This window comes from Giraffa tippelskirchi, chromosome 5 (assembly GCF_054371585.1).
Source record: "Giraffa tippelskirchi isolate mGirTip1 chromosome 5, T2T-mGirTip1v1.2.pri, whole genome shotgun sequence".
NCBI classification, from domain to species: Eukaryota; Metazoa; Chordata; class Mammalia; order Artiodactyla; family Giraffidae; genus Giraffa; species Giraffa tippelskirchi.
Window position 1 is genome coordinate 120758950 of NC_137279.1, and position 16350 is coordinate 120775299.

Here is a 16350-nt window from a genome sequence, read left to right on the forward strand (position 1 = left end):
AGGTAAGGGGATAGTCATTGGCTGTTGGTTGCTCCCTAAAGGGCATAACCTGAGCAAGACAGTATCCAGGGAGAGATGCAGTTTTGAGCCATCAATGGCTGATGGTTCCAGCAGCTAGAAGACTGCTGTTTAAGCCGTGAAGAAGTGATCTGGGAAAAACACGACTGTAATCACCAGAGTTTAAAGAGCTAGAATATCATGGTGATTAAAATAGACTGAACCTAAAATCTGAATTCTGTGTGGTCTATGAAATTTCACTGAAATCTATTAAAATTTTTTTCTCATCTGTAAAAAATGGTTGTAATAATACTATAATCATATAAAATAGCATAATATATTTTACATTATAGTTATTATATATGCGTTATTCTAACAATTGTTATAAGGATTATATAAACTTAAAAATATACAAAGAAATTTATTGTAGTACCTGACTTGTACATTCAATAAATGGTACCAATTATTACTATATTAATATCATATACTTTCTAAAACAAGATTGAGTATATACAAATAAACAGTCAGATGCCTCAATTAGTTCATAGGATAAAAATTTTATTTGAGAAATTTTCAGTACTTATTGATATCAGTGCCTTGAGAGGTTCTGAATTGTAGTGTCAGATTTCACACAGGGGTCTGAGATGGCAAGTGGATTTAATCCCAAATTCCAGCTAAGAGTAATCTGTAGTAGTTGCTGGGAGGGTAGTGTTAGGAAACTTTCTAAGGAAATTTCCACTTCCAGTTAGATTGTAGTTAGATGGGAAAGAACTTTGAACCTAGTAACAACTAGGAAAAACACCCAAGTAAAATTTAAAAATCACACTTTTTTATGGAGCTAGATATGAGTTTGAGCAAACTCAGGGAGATAGTGAAGGATAGGGAAGCCTGGCATGTTGCAGTTCATGGGGTCAAGGAGAGTCAGACACAACTTGGCAACTAAACAACAACAAGCAAGAGAGAGGGACATAAGGAAGCCCATAAGAACTAAATTACAGGGACTTCCCTGGAGGTTCAGTGGTTTAGACTTCACTTTCCAATGCAGGGGGTATGGGTTTGATCCCCGGTTGGGGAGTTAAGATCCCACAGGCTTCTCAGCCAAAAAACAAAACAACATAAAACAGAAACAATAGTGCAACAAATTCAATAAAGACTTTAAAAATGGCCCACATTAAAAAACAAAATCTTTAAAAAAAGAACTAAATTACAGAGCAATATGTGCCGCATCTATTTGATCTGGGAGCTGTGGTTGCCTACATACCTGGGTGGAGAGGAGGTGTCTGTTCTACGTCCAAATGGATGGAGGAACTGGCCTGTCATGGCTAGAGAAACAGAACAAATAAGGATAAATCAGCTAAGCCTTTTCCTTAAATAACAGAATGCATTAATGAAACAGGATGACATCTGGAAAAGTCCCATATACAAAGCAAATTGCTAGGTCTGATAATTCTCTATAACCCTACTCTGAATTTGTGCTGGGAACACAGTGGGTGTTGCGGGGGTGAAAGTGTAGTCCTTAGCATTCTTTAGCGTTTTTGTGGTAATTAGAGTTCATGGATCTGCCCAATTAAGCCCAAAAAGTGAACCAAGTGGATCTGAAAATTCAGCACAATTGACTGCCAGCTCAACTATCAGTAAAAAAAAAAAAAAAAAGAAGAAGAAGACAGAAAGAGAGGCATGTAAGTTGGACTAATCAAATATGAACTTTAAAACAAAACCAAGAACAATTTCTAGAATTGTTAGAATTTCTAGAACTGAAAAGTGTAATTGTTTGAAGTTAAAATTTCATTGGACGTGTTTAACAGCAGATAGATCACTGCAGAAAAAAATTAGTAAATTCTTTTAAAAGTTAATAAAAATTACCTAGACGAAAGAAGAGAGATAAAGTGATTTTAGGAAACAAAGTATCAGGAATCGTGGGATAATGTCAGATGGTCTTACATACATGTAATTGGGGTCCTGGAAATAGAGGAGAGAGACGAGGGGACACAAAAGATATACGATGAAAGAGAAGCCTAAAATTTTCCAAATTCACTGGGAAGGGTGACATATAGGTATTTGCTTTATCAATAGATATATATTTTAGTTTAATTTCTTAAACTTTTAATATTAGAAAAGATAAATATTTAAGTAAAGAGGTTTTGAATTTAGACTGCTTGTGTTTGAATCTCTGATCCATAATTATTAGTGTGTCACCTTAGAAAATTTCCTTTAGCATTCCAGGCTCTTCATCCCTCATCTGTAAACTGAGTATAATAGCATATTCACCTCATAGAGAATATTATGAAATAATACATGTTAAGTTTTTAGCATGGTTCCTGGCACCTGGAAAGAACTCAATAGAAGTAAAATTTCTCCTCTTTCATATTCTCTTTCTCTTCTTTATCATCTAGGAGATCTTCAGCCGTGGTCATGTCTATGCCCAAAGGCCAAGTTCATATCAGATACAGCAAGCTGTAAGACTCTTTCCTGATGACTCCAATTCAAGGTAAAGTTGCTTCAAATTCATCATAAGTAAGGCATTTTATATGATCCTCATCCAGAGAGGGTGAGCCAGCATATTGATGGGAGAGACTGGAATAATCAGGTCTGTCCATATCTGAAGACTTATCCTCTGGCTAAGCACACCTCTCTGCTGAACATACCACAAGGCCTGGAAAATGGTACCTAGTAACCTGCTACTTGGTGACTAAGCTTTTGTTTTGGAGAGAAAGCAGAACAATTCAAGCAACCTATCAAGGACACCATGGTTTTCTACTTCCTTCCTAACCAAGTTTAGCTTTCATTTTGCCTTTCTGGCAGAAAAATACACTAGAATGACGTCTGTTTGGGCAGTCTGGACCAACTCTGTGTCCCTCCCTGATGGTCAGTGATCCTTTGTGTTTGAACTAGTTTTCTCTTTTGCACCATCTGGCATCTGTCCATGTGGAAAAACAGGGCTGATTGTCTAGCATACACAGCCTTACATTTTTTACACTGTTTATTTTGGTTGGTTTTAAATTTCTTTTATTAGAAGAACTATATGTCTTCTAGAAATCCAGAAAATTTTACTAGGTTCTCTTTTTTTTCAGATCAAGGGAGAGCATTTCCAACTTTTATGATTGGGAAAACCACTTGTTTATACATTTGTTAGGTAGTGTTTATTCCTACCCTAAATTGTGATCTTTAGACCAGTTTATCAATTCAAGCATTTTAATATATGTAACAACTATTCATTTACCAGATACCTTTCTTGGTGGGGGGATGCATTAATGAATATATCAAACACATGATGAAGATCTTGCCTTTGTTGATCTTACAGCATAGTGAGGAAGAAAGAGAACAGTAGAACAATACCACTGACTTGAGGGGGACAGTCTTACAATGACAGAAAACCAGCATCTACTATTGTATAAGGTCAAATCCTTGAAACAAATATTGCTCTGTTGTTGTTGTTCAGTCACTTGGTAGTGTCCAGCTCTTTGTGACCCTATGGACTGCAGTGCACCAGGATTCTCTGTCCTTCACTATCTCCCTGAGTTTGCTCAAACTCACATCCATTGAGTTGATGATGCCATCCAACCATCTCATCCTCTGTCACCCCCTTCTCCTGCCCTCAACCTTTCTCAGCATCAAGGTCTTTTCCAATGAGTTGACTTTCTGCATCAGGTGGCCAAAGTAGTGGGACTTCAGCATCAGTCCTTCCAATTAATATTCAAGGTTGATTTCCTTTAGTATTGACAGGTTGGACCTCCTTGAAGTCCAAGGGAATCTCAAGAGTCTTTTCCAGCCCTGCAGTTTGAAAGCATCGATTCTTCAGTGCTCAGCCTTCTTTATGGTCCAACTCTTACATCTTTACATGACTACTGGAAAAACCATAGCTTTAACTATACAGACCTTTGTTGGTCAAGTGATGTCTCTGCTTTTATAAATATCTGTAGAACCTCCTAATGGCTCTGCTTCCCTGATTGAACCCTGACTGATACAAGTATTGAGCAGATTTCCATAGGTGTTCTCATCTGAGAAGCTACAGGCAAAGCAAGAAGTAAGAGACAACACAGGGAAAACTATCAGTTTGCTCCTGTGCAAAATTGGCTAGAGCAGATATTGGAAAGGTAGCTGCAGCAGTGGCGGGAATAAGAGGTGAGACTGGAAGTGTCTGAAGTGGCATAAAAGAGGTGTCTGATACAGCATTCTATAATAAAAAAAAATTCATTGGATGCTAAGGAACTACTCAGTTCATTTGGAGAAGGGCATATCAAGAGAAAATTCATGGGATTTTCCATGCAAGAGTACCGGAGTGGGGTGCCGTTGCCTTCTCCGATATCAAGAGAAGGATTCACAGATCTCTATCCCTGGAAAACAATGTACTCAAATAAACATCATCACACTTGTTATAATCATAGTAACATTCCAGTTTTATCAGTAAAGCTTGTTCCTTACCTTAGTCTTGGATCCTTTCAGGTTTTAACTGAATATCCATATTTGGTAAGGAGATCAATGTTTCTGCTGCCGTAAAAAGTGCAACTTGTTGACGACATGAAGAAATGAATTCAAATGCTCTTTGTTTGATAGTGTGAAACACCAAATCTATCAAATCAACAGCACAAGACCTTATGGAGTCTCTGCAAAGAGGATGTCTTTTTTATTTCCTGGAGAGATTCCCAGCACTTCTCTCATAAATGCAGGTTTTAATACTGTATTTTTCACTTTTCTTTTCCTTTCTTATCTGTGGCAATGGGAGAGGATTTTGGAGCTGTAACAAAATGGTGACCAAAAAAGTAGACTAGGCTTAGTATGGATTGATAGTAACGTGTGCAATCTTTGTAAAATTTTTGCTTATATTTTGCCTGGACATAAATATTTACAACATAAACCAATGCCTATTGTAAACAGCCATTTTTATACCATTAAAAAGAAACTATGAAATCAAATCTTTCGTTAACCACCTTTGTATCTTTGGGTAATGTAAATTCTCTGGGCTTCTGCTTCTTCTTTTATATGTAATAGATGTTTTGGTTAAAGATATTTTCTTCTATTTCAAAAATTATGTTATTAAGGCTTTCATTTTGCAATAAAATTTCAAATCACCAAAGAAACCCAGAAAAATACCAGGAAAATAACATTATTTCATTTTTCTTACTGGGTTTCAGATTTTACTGGTGTTAATAGTTTAATTTATCAGCCCCTTTTTAATGGAGTTGTTTACTCTCTCAACAGGGGGAAAAGTAACTTCAAATCCTTATTATACTGGACATATTGTTTTTAGATTTTTATCACTTAAAAGCATCAGAAAAAGTTCCTTTTCATAATATTTAAAGGAAATTAAACAATTCACTTCTAGTAGCAATAAGTCAGTTAAGTGCTACACACCACACCCCTTGACAAGCATGTTGAAAGGAAGATCAAAACTCCTGTAAATTTTTTGTAGCCCTAAATATCACATTGTTATGAGAAGTTCCCTTGATTCCTGAAATTCAAAAAGTCTGAAGAGTTGGATCTGATGAAAACTGAAAGTAAACCCCCTAACAATTGTGTTTAGCAATATTTTAAACGAACAAAGTTTAAAATCTCAGTAGGTGAATTGAACCGGATGTGAGACATTCTGAGATCATCTTCTTTGACGTATATGTTTTCAGATGTAAAAATAAATCCAACCCAGTAGCCAAGAAAGGCTGAAATTCTCTGCATAAGAATAAAAGCTATTCAAACCCTCTGACAGCAATGAAACGAAAGAATACAATAAAGGTAAAGAGGAGGAAAAAAAGCCTCTAAAACTTAGAAACAAGAAAATGAAATTTACCATGCAGGTGATGGCTCAGCAGTAAAGAATCCTCCTCCAATGCAGGAGACTTGCAGGAGACAAAGATTCAATCCCTGGGTCGGGAAGATAGCCTTGGAGAAGGAAATGGCGATCCACTCCAATTTTCTTGCCTGGAAAATCCCCATGAACAGAGGAGCTTCGCAGGCTACAGTTCATGGCTTCGCAAAGAGTCAGACATGACTGAGTGACTAAGCAAAAATAACTGCTTTGGACTCCCTCTGACACAAGCGATACCACCCTTTATTCAATTTCTGTTTCCCAATACTCCATTAAATACTTTACATACATGATGCTCTATGTGCATGAATGGATAGTCAAGTTTGAGGCTAAGTACCTTCACTTAAGCAGTTCAGTTGTGGTGATAGATTTGGGCAAATCTATTTTCATGAAGGTGCTCAGTATCCCCCCAGGAAATAGCTAACTAAAGAAGGAACTAGATCATGTGCCTAACCCAATATCAAAGCCTTTGTCATCAGAAAAGAGGAGAGAAGAGTTTGCTCACTCCTTGGGAGACTTAGATTTATGCCTTGCTCATGGACTCTTGTTGCAGCTTCTGCTTTGTCCTTGGATGTAGGGGTGTCTTTTCCTGGTAGATTCCAACATTCTCTGATGGTTGTTCAGCAGCTTGTTGTGATTTTGGTATTCTAGCAGAAGATGAGTGCACCTCCTACTCTGCCATCTTAGAGATTTGGACTCTGTCTGAGTCAGGGAGAGAGAGTTAGGTGAGGGTAAGAGAGAGTATGCCCTAAAAGAGCATTTCCACTAAAACCAGAAAGTATTGCTACTCATCTAATGCAGTGTAACATAAATGAGGGAGAGGGATACATCTCTTATTTATCACAATCTGACAAATAGTTTTAGTACATGGAGTGAGAAATGTGTGAAGTGAGTGAAAGTGTTAGTCGCTCAGTTATGTAGACTCTTTGCAACTCCATGGGCTACTCTGTCCATGGAATTCTCCACGCAAGAATACTGGAATGGATAGTCGTTTGCTTCTCCAGGGGATCTTCCCCATCCAGGGATTGAACTGGGGTCTCCCATGATGCAGACAGATTCTTTACCATCTGAGCTGCCAGGGAAGCCTGAGAAGTATGTCAGTTCAGTTCAGTTCAGTTGCTCAGTTGTGTCTGACTCTGCGACCCCATGGACTGCAGCACGCCAGCCCTCCCTGTCCATCACCAACTCCCGGAATTTACCCAAATACATGTCCATTGAGTTGGTGATGCCATCCAGCCATCTCATCCTCTGTCGTACCCTTCTCCTCCCGCCTTTAATCTTTACCAGCATCAGGGTCTTTTCCATTGAGTCAGTTCTTCACATCAGGTGGCTAAAGCGTTGGAGTTTCAGCGTCAACATCAGTCCTTCCAATGAACACTCAGGGCTGATCTCCTTTAGTATGGACTGGCTGGACCTCCTTGCAGTCCAAGGGACTCTCAAGAGTCTTCTCCAACACCACAGTTCAAAAGCATCAATTCTTTGGCACTCAGCTTTCTTTATAGTCCAACTCTCACATCCATACACGACTACTGGAAAAACCATAGCTTTGACTATGTGGATCTTTGTTGGCAAAGTAATGTCTCTGCTTTTTAATATGCTGTCTAGGTTGGTCATAACTTTTCTTCCAAGGAGCAAGTGTCTTTTAATTTCATGGCTGCAATCACCATCTGCAGTGATTTTGGAGCCCAAAAAAATAAAGTCTCACTATTTCCACTGTTTCCCCACCTATTTGCCATGAAGTGATGGGACTGGATGCCATGATCTTAGTTTTCTGAATGTTGAGCTTTAAGCCAACGTTTTCACTCTCCTCTTTCACTTTCATCAAGAGGTTTTTTAGTTCTTCTTCACTTTCTGCCATAAGGGTGGTGTAATCTGCATATCTGAGGTTATTGATATCTCTCCTGGCAATCTTGATTCCAACTTGTGCTTCATCCAGCCCAGCATTTCTCATGATGTACTCTGCATATAAGTTAAATAAGCAGGGTGACAATATATAGCAGAAGTGTGCTGCAGGTAATTATAGAGACCTTTGGTGGGAGGTAGCAGATGCTTAAGAAGTGGCAGTGGGATCTGCTGAAGGTCCCTTGATAAGTGGATATATTTGATATTGCTTCTAGAAATTCACTGTTACTTCCAGAAAGCCTGTAGGCAAAAAAAAGATGGGTGTATTCATCAGGAGAGGCTAAGTGGTCATAACAAACATGTCACTTCTGTTTACAAGCCAGTGATGAGAAGTCCTATAGCCTTGCTTAACAGTAAGTGGGCAAAATGGGGGAGTAGATAGTGTCTCTGCCACCATAAAGGGTGGATCTATGAGAAACAAGTAGGTGAAGACAATAGCTTGTGAAATATGCTCTTAATTTGACCTCATTCATTCCCACATATATTTGAGACCAAGGATAATGGTAATGGTCTGTATGTTGCTGCTGTTGTTTAGTCACTAAGAGTTGTCCAACTCTTTGAGACCCCCATGGACTATAGCCTGCCAGGCTCCTCTGTCCATGGGATTTCCCAGGCAAGAATACTGGAATGGATTATCATTTCCTTCTCCAGGGGATGTTCCTGACCCAGGCATGGAAACTGAGTTTCCTGCATTTGCAGGCAGGTTACTTACCACTGAGCCAGTAGGGAAGTCCCTTAGTGGTATATATAAATATATATATATATAATACTTTTATTTATCCTCATGACAGATTCAGAGAAGTTAGGTAATTGACTAGAAGTTATACAGCTGTCCAGTTTTCCATGACTCCAAAACTGTTTTTTTATTATTCCGCATTTGCCACAAAGCTATATGCTTCAAAATAACCCCAAACATTTACTAAATTCCTGCTCCCTTCTTTATTGTCTCCTTTGTTTTTTCACAACAACCTAGTGAGGTAAGATTGGTATTATCCTCAGTAGGCTCAGAGAGGTTAAGTAACTTGATCTAGTCACAAAGCTTGGCTTTCAGCCAAGACATGGCTTGAGCCCAGATCTTTTGCCTTCCCTCGGAGAACTAATTCTATTCACTCTTTCAAGCAAGTGCACCCAGAAAGGCTAAGAATTTGCCCAAAGTCACAAAACTAGCAAGCAACAGACTAGAATTCAAATTCAAATTACACAACTCCCAGACCCATGCTTTTTGCATCACAACACCTCTCCTTAGGGGGATGCTTCATTCACACTCCATTTACCGTATTATCAATGTTATCAATCTCAGACTATAAACTTGGTTCATTGCAAACTGCTAGTTTATTTGGTGACTGCTACTGTAGAGAACAATAGGTTCTTCCCAGTTTAAAACTTTATTTTTCATTTCAACAAATCATTGAACATCTCTAAAGCATAGATTCCTTTGTTCTTCATAAACTGAACAAAAGCACCTTTTCCATTAATTGTATTAGACATCAAATATGCAAGATGAATGATTAAGCCATGGGATGTTTTTGAGGCAGAATCTATAAAGAGAAGCTCAAACAACGTCAGTTGACATAAGCTGAGAAGGAAAGCAGATGAAGCACTAACAGGAAAACTAATTTAAGGGAAATAGATACTAAATACTAAGGATTGAGCACAATTAATTTTTCTAAATGTGTGACATGAAACATGGTAGAAAACAGATCCTATAGTAAGAATATACTACGTTGTTTAGTCGCTAAGTCACGTCTGACTCTTTGCAACCCCAAAGACTGTAGCCTGCCAGGCTCTTTTGTTCACTCCAGAATACTGGAGTGGATTACCATTTCCTCCTTCAGGAGATCTTCCTTACTGAGGGATCAAACCAGTGTCTCCTGCATCTACCACATTGGGAGCAGATTCTTTACCACTGAGGGCTTCCCTAGTGGCTCAGACAGTAAAAGTGTCTGCCTGCAATGCAGGAGACCTGGGTTCAATCCCTAGGTCAGGAAGATCCCCTGGAGAAGGAAATGGCAACCCACTCCAGTACTCTTGCCTGGAAAATTCTATGGATGGAGGAGTCTGGTGGTCTACAGTCCATGGGGTCCCAAAGAGTTGGACACGACTGAGCAACTTCACTTTTACTTTTCACTTTTCTTTACCACTGAGCCACCAGGGAGGCCTATACTAGGATGTAGATAGAATCAAAGAAGGGGGGAGAAAACTAGAGAAAGTCAAGAGTTGTTTGCATACCAACTAATTCGTAGGTCATTTCTAACTGCAAAATCTAGCCCTATGCACATAAGGTTTGAGACTTGTCTGAAGTAGATTAAACTTTGTTTATCTGCAAATAGACTGATTTCTTCATACAGGCTCTCAACTACACTCTTTGTTTAAAAATAGCCTTTATACAGGACATATTTCTAAGATGACCCACAATAATCTATCTTCAAATTATTGTGAAAGCAAGGGATGTTTCGATTTAGCTTTCACCATTTTTCCTGTCACCAGTAAAGAATCTGCCTGCAACGCAGGAGACACAGAAGATACAGGTTCCATCCAGGGAAAATCCCCTGGAACAGGAAATAGCAACCCACTCCAGTATTTTTGCCTGGGAAATTCCAAGGACAGAGGAGTCTATCAGGCTACAGTCCCTGGACTCACAAAGAGTTTCTGACATGACTTAGTAAATAGACAACAACAAGAACAATTTTTCCCAATTCCAATCAGAGACACCATTAAAATGACTGCCTTCAAATCCAAAGTTGATGCAGAGGGTCTGCAGTAGGGTCTCAACTCTAACTACTCCTGTTTTTTTTCTTTCTTTAAGCTATGTACAGTTTTAACTTAAAAAATTCCAATTATTACCATTTAAAATATTTCCTTGGGACTTCCCTGGTGGTCCAGCGGTTAAGAATCTGCTTGCCAATGCAGGGCACACAGGTTCGATCGATCCCTAATCCGAGAGGATTCTACATGACTCAGAGCAATTAACCCTGTGGAACATAACTATTGAGCCTGTACTCTAGAGCCTGGGAGCAGCAACTATTAAAACCTGTGTGCCTAGAGCCTGTGTTCCTCAACAAGCGAAGCCACTGCAATGAGAAACTTGTGCACAACTCTGAAGAGTGGCCCTGGCTCACCACAACTAGAGAAACGAACACAATGAAGACCCAGCGCAGCCAAACATAAATAATTAAAAAAAAAATTCCTGGCAGCTAAGTAATCACAAGTGTGAAAACAACAACAGCAACAAAACAGAAAGATATCTACTTTGTTAATAAATGAAAAGTTTGCTGAATAGTGAGGCTATGCTAATTTTGGAGACATTCATGTTTACATTCAGTTGAAAATCCTTATAATTCACTATTTCTGAATTAACACCATTTAGACTACAGGCTAATTTCTGCTACTGCCATAGTTAATTACAATCATTTATTTTTTAAACACATTTATTTATTATTTTTAATTTTATTTTATGTTGGAGAATAGTCAATTAACAATGTTGTATTAATTTTAGGTATACAGCAAAGAGCAATGTAAGTCAGACAGAAAAAGACATATAATATCACATATATGTGAATCTAAAAAAATGTTACAAATGAGCTTATTTATAAAACAGAAGTAGACTCACAGATTTAGAGAATGGATTTATGGTTATTGGGGGGAAGGTAGGGGAGAAGGACAGATTGGGACTGACATGGACACACTGCTAAATTTAAAACAGATAATATACACTACCGTGTGTAAATTAGATAGCTGGTGGGAAGCTGCTGTATAGCACAGGGAGATCTGTGATGATCTAGATGGGTGGGAAGTGGGGTGAGGTGGAAGGAAAATTCAAGAAGAAAGGGACATATGTATGCATAGTTCTAATTCACTTGGTTGTACAGCAGAAACTAGCACAATATTGTAAAGCAGTTATACTCCAATAAAAATTTTTCTAAATAAAATAAAATAGATAACCAACAAGGACCTACTGTGCTATAGCACAGGGAGCTCTGCTCAATATTCTGTAATAACCTCAATGGGAAAAGCCCTTAAAAAAGAATAAATGCATGTATGTCAATCACTGGCTACTCTTTAGAATCGCCTAAGGCATTGTCAATAAACATAGCCACATAGGCCCCACCTGTAGTGGTTCTTGTTTAATTGGAGTATGAGGTCCAAAACATCTAGGTATACTTAAAAAGTTATTCCCAGGTAATCTGACACCTGATCTATAGCTGTCTGCTACTAGTTGTGTATGAGCCAACATTTTCTTGAAAAATTAGACAGCCCACCCAAACAAACACACCAAAAGCCCTAACACGTGGAAGATTAGCCATGTCATGCTATGACTGGTTTGAGTTATTATTTTTTTTTAGTTTAACAGTTTAGTTATTAGTGTATTCTTCACAAATGCATATCATGACTGGAGATGAATCACATTTTTAATATGAGAAATCATAACAAGGTGGTGTTAAATCTTTTACCTTAATGAATATGATAAAAACCTTTCCCACATCTTATTATTAAATTTAAAGCTTTATCTTTAGCAATTCTCTCTGTATAACTCTGCGGCCTTCCTTGCACACAATTTGATGCTGTTCAGCATGTCTGCTGTCTTTGTTCTTATGTTCATCTATTCCCTTGCAATGTGGTAATTAGTTTTAAGATTAAAAGCCAATCCTGACTGAGAGAGCACTGAGCTATTATTACTGCTGGCTAATGTACCACTGGAAGGCCATGCACAGTAAGTCAGAAAAAAGGTTTTTCTTATGTTCTCTCATTGGTTTATTATTACAGTTAGGAAACATCCTGCACAATTTATTTCTTAAGCAGAGTAGGGATGGAAGAAAGTAAACAATATAAAAATGAGAAACAGTGGGTTTCTGGGGAGCAATGACTAAATCTAAGACATTTTATGTCCCAGAAGAGCAGGAATTCAGCATCCAAACCCTGATCTACTGGAGGAGAGGGAGTCTCCAGATTTCTATAAATCCTCTGAAATGACAAGCAAAATAATGTGTGTGTGTGTGTGTGTGTGTGTGTGTGTGTGTGTGCATGCGCGCGTACAGTTTTGGGGAGGTAGATGTGCTTGACATCCACCAAAGGCTTAGCAGTGAGGTATCTACAAATTGATCTGAAGGAACAGTCTCTTGTCAAATCTTCTCTTTCTTACCAGTAACCAATTCTGGCTCCTTTGACTACTTTTCTTTTAGGATCCCTCCGCTGGTACAAGCCATAAGTACTTGATACAGTTCTTCAGTGTGTCCTTCCAGGATTTCCTAATTAATGAATATTGGAATCAGGCTTGCCTCTTATGTACAAGGACCACTGTGGCCAGGATCTTAATGTCTTGAACAACAATTGCTGCAACTTCTCATCCTTTTCTGCCAACTCTACCTCTATTTATACTGTCTTCATCTTATTTTTCCAAACTTCTGCATGTCTGCTTGGTTGGTAGGTGGACCCACTAGCTAGGTGCCATTGAGGCTTAGTGTCTACCTAGCTCTAGGCTCTTCTCCCTTGCTCTGTGGAGGAGCAGGTTGATATCTTCTAAGAGAGGGCAGGATCTCAGTTCTCCTGAGTGAGTGGGAAGGTAAAGGACAGGGTCCTCATTTCTTTATTTCTTAGCATTGCATCAAGGTCTGTCCGGTATTCATCCATGGTTCTATTCTTTTGCATGGAGAATTCTCTGTTTCCTATTTCATTTCTGTTGGAGTGTGTGTGTGTGTGTGTGTGTATGTGTGTGTTTGTGTAATTGCATGGAGGGTGTAGTCTGAGCACTTAGGCTCTAAAGCCTATAATGCTGTTTCCTGATAATCAAGGCTCAAGGCCAGACTGGTTACAAAAATATCTCTGATATTTAAAGCAAGCTGTAGCCTTAACTCTATACATCAAGAGCCCGATGCCATCAACCATGTCAATCACAATTGTTCCTGTTTATTGAGATTTACTGCATATAAAGCATGTGTGTGTGTGTGTGTGTGTGTATGTTCATCACTCCGCCATGTCCAACTCTTTGTGACCCCATGGACTATAGCCTTCCAGGCTCCTCTGTCTGTGGAATTCTCCAAGCAAGAATACTGGAGTGGGTTGCCATTCCCTTTTCCAGGGGATCTTCCCTACCCACGGATCAAACCCAGGTGTCCTGCGTTGCAGACCAATTCTTTACCATCTGAGCCACCAGGGAAGTCCATAAAGCCTGTAATTTGTATTATCTCATTTAGTCTCCACAATAATCCTCTTAGGTAGGTCCAATTATTATTTCAAGATTATTATCTACAGATACTAAAGATTTAGTGTAACCAAGTAATTTGGGTGTTATACAACTAGCAACAGGTTGAGTTGGGAGGTCTGTCTAACTCCAGAGCATCATGCTCATCAGCATTAACTCCATGTCATCTGGAAGGATCTAGAATCTCTAGGGTAGGTAGAATCACAGTCACAGAGCATAGCCATTGTGAGCTGGAAGCCCAGGGAATAAATACAGCATTGGTTACATATTTCTCACACATATTTAAGAGGTATTTTCTTGTATAAAGAATATTGAAAGTAGCAAGTTTTAGTATGACCTTAGACATCATTAAATCAACAACAGCAAACAGTGTATTTAATCAATATAGACCTTGAAAACATCTAACCAGCCCCTTTAGAATACTCATAATTATTTATCTGCTCATCACAATTTATAGTGACATTTCCTCAGTGTCCTTCCTCAAGGAACAGTGTTTTAAAATTAAATCTAATAACACTTTGTTTAATTATCAGAAAATATCAGTATACCACTACTTATCTATATTTAAATAATTCTATTTTAGCACTGATGATTATGTGTCCAGCTATGTTAGAAATTATTTTATCTTAGGATATGATGTAAAAATTATGGAGTGTCTCTTTACTTTGTTATCCATAAACTATATATCATGTCTGCCACCAGATTACAAACTTGACCTTCTGCAGTCAGTAACAAGGAGCTACCCGGTGCTAAAATAACTTTTGTAGTGACTTTATTATTTATTTATTTATTCTTGCTTCCTGTGCTGGGTCTTCATTACTGTGCAGGCTTTTCTATAATTGTGGTGAACAGAGGCTACTCTCCAGCTGCAGTGTGCAGGCTATTCTCTACTTGCTGTGCACGGGCATCTCATTGTGGTGGCTTTTCTTGCTGTGCAGCATGGGCTCTAGAACTCTTGGGCTTCAGTAGTTGCTGCTCCTGGGGGTCTAGGGCACAAATGGAATAGTTGTGTCAAAAGTTGTTGTACATGGACCCAGCTGCTCTGCCGCGTGTGGAATCATCCCAGACCAAGGGTCGAACCCATGTCCCCTTCATTAGAAGGCAGACTCTTTACCACTGAACCACCAGGGAAGCCCTGTGGTGACTTTAATATCATAATAATAACTCTCACAATTTGAACAGTCATTCATCAATTTTTTATTTTGTGTGTTTTTTTTTATCGGTGTGTGCCAGCCACTATAGAAGGTAAAGACTTCATAGTTTTCTATAGGAAGTCAATGACAGAATTTTGATGCTCTTGGAATATTTCCCAGGGACACTTGATCACCTAGTAAAATTTATTTTAAGAATCATGATACTACTGATCAAAATAAGATATCTAATTACCATACATACTTTACAATATCTAGTAAATGCATATTTTTATTATTAGTAATTGATGGAAAAAAGGGAGAAATGAATGTGAAGTCTAAGTGACATGAAAAGGACATAAAGTAGTTTTTTGAGAAATAAAGTGGCCTGCCTTATAAATGGGCAGTCTTGCTGATACATTAGCTGCTGCTGCTGCTGCTAAGTCGCTTTAGTCGTGTCCGACTCTGTGCGACCCCATGGACTGCAGCCTACCAGGCTCCTCTGTCCATGGGGTTTCCCAGGCAAGAGTACTGGAGTGGGGTGCCATTGCCTCCTCCGTGATACATTAGAGCCCAAACCTATTTATTTCTATGGAGAAATCATGTTTTCTTCAAATTATACATATCTTTTCATATTTTAACTGAGGCATATGGAAATCAGCCCAGAATATAATCTCAGAATCATCATAAAGTAAGAAACTCCTTTTTCTGCTGTGTTTTTTAGGTATTCTTTTGTGTATTCCTACTCCACCAGAAGAATTATCTTTTTTTGAAACCTACTTACAATAAAATTCCTGTTCTCATTTCATAGTGTTAGAATCCTCAAAGAGCACTTAGGGGGATCCTGATGACCCACATGAAAAAGGATCAATCAGTAGTAAATCACTGGAATTCCATCAAATTGTACAAAATAACTCTGAAATCATAAGCCTAGAATAGAGCTAAGGGTATTCAACCTGTCATGACAGACTGATGACTGCCTTCATATCTCTGGAATATAGTCATGGCCTATATTCCTACAAATACCCAACAATTTAAATAATCAAACCTATACCGCTGCTGCTGCTGCTGTTAAATCGCTTCAGTCGTGTCCGACTCCGTGTGACCCCATAGACAACAGCCTACCAGGCTCCCCCGTCCCTGGGATTCTCCAGGCAAGAACACTGGAGTGGGTTGCCATTTCCTTCTCCAATGCAGGAAAGTGAAAAGTGAGTGAAGTTGCTCAGTCATGTCCGACTCTTAGCGACCCCATGGACTGCAGCCTGCCAGGCTCCTCTGTCCATGAGATTTTCCAGGCAAGAGTACTGGAGTGGGTTGCCATT

At 38.8% G+C, this 16350-nt stretch overlaps 1 long non-coding RNA gene across 1 annotated transcript; it reads right to left on the reverse strand.

Moving 5' to 3' along the window:
* Positions 1–534: 534 nt before the first annotated feature.
* Positions 535–14067, reverse strand: LOC145504531 (uncharacterized). The gene is made up of 4 exons (XR_014052272.1): positions 12840–14067; positions 7082–7939; positions 4420–4732; positions 535–1319 (listed from the first exon to the last, which is right to left on the reverse strand). It is a non-coding gene; the product is annotated as an uncharacterized LOC145504531 (long non-coding RNA).
* Positions 14068–16350: the final 2283 nt, after the last annotated feature.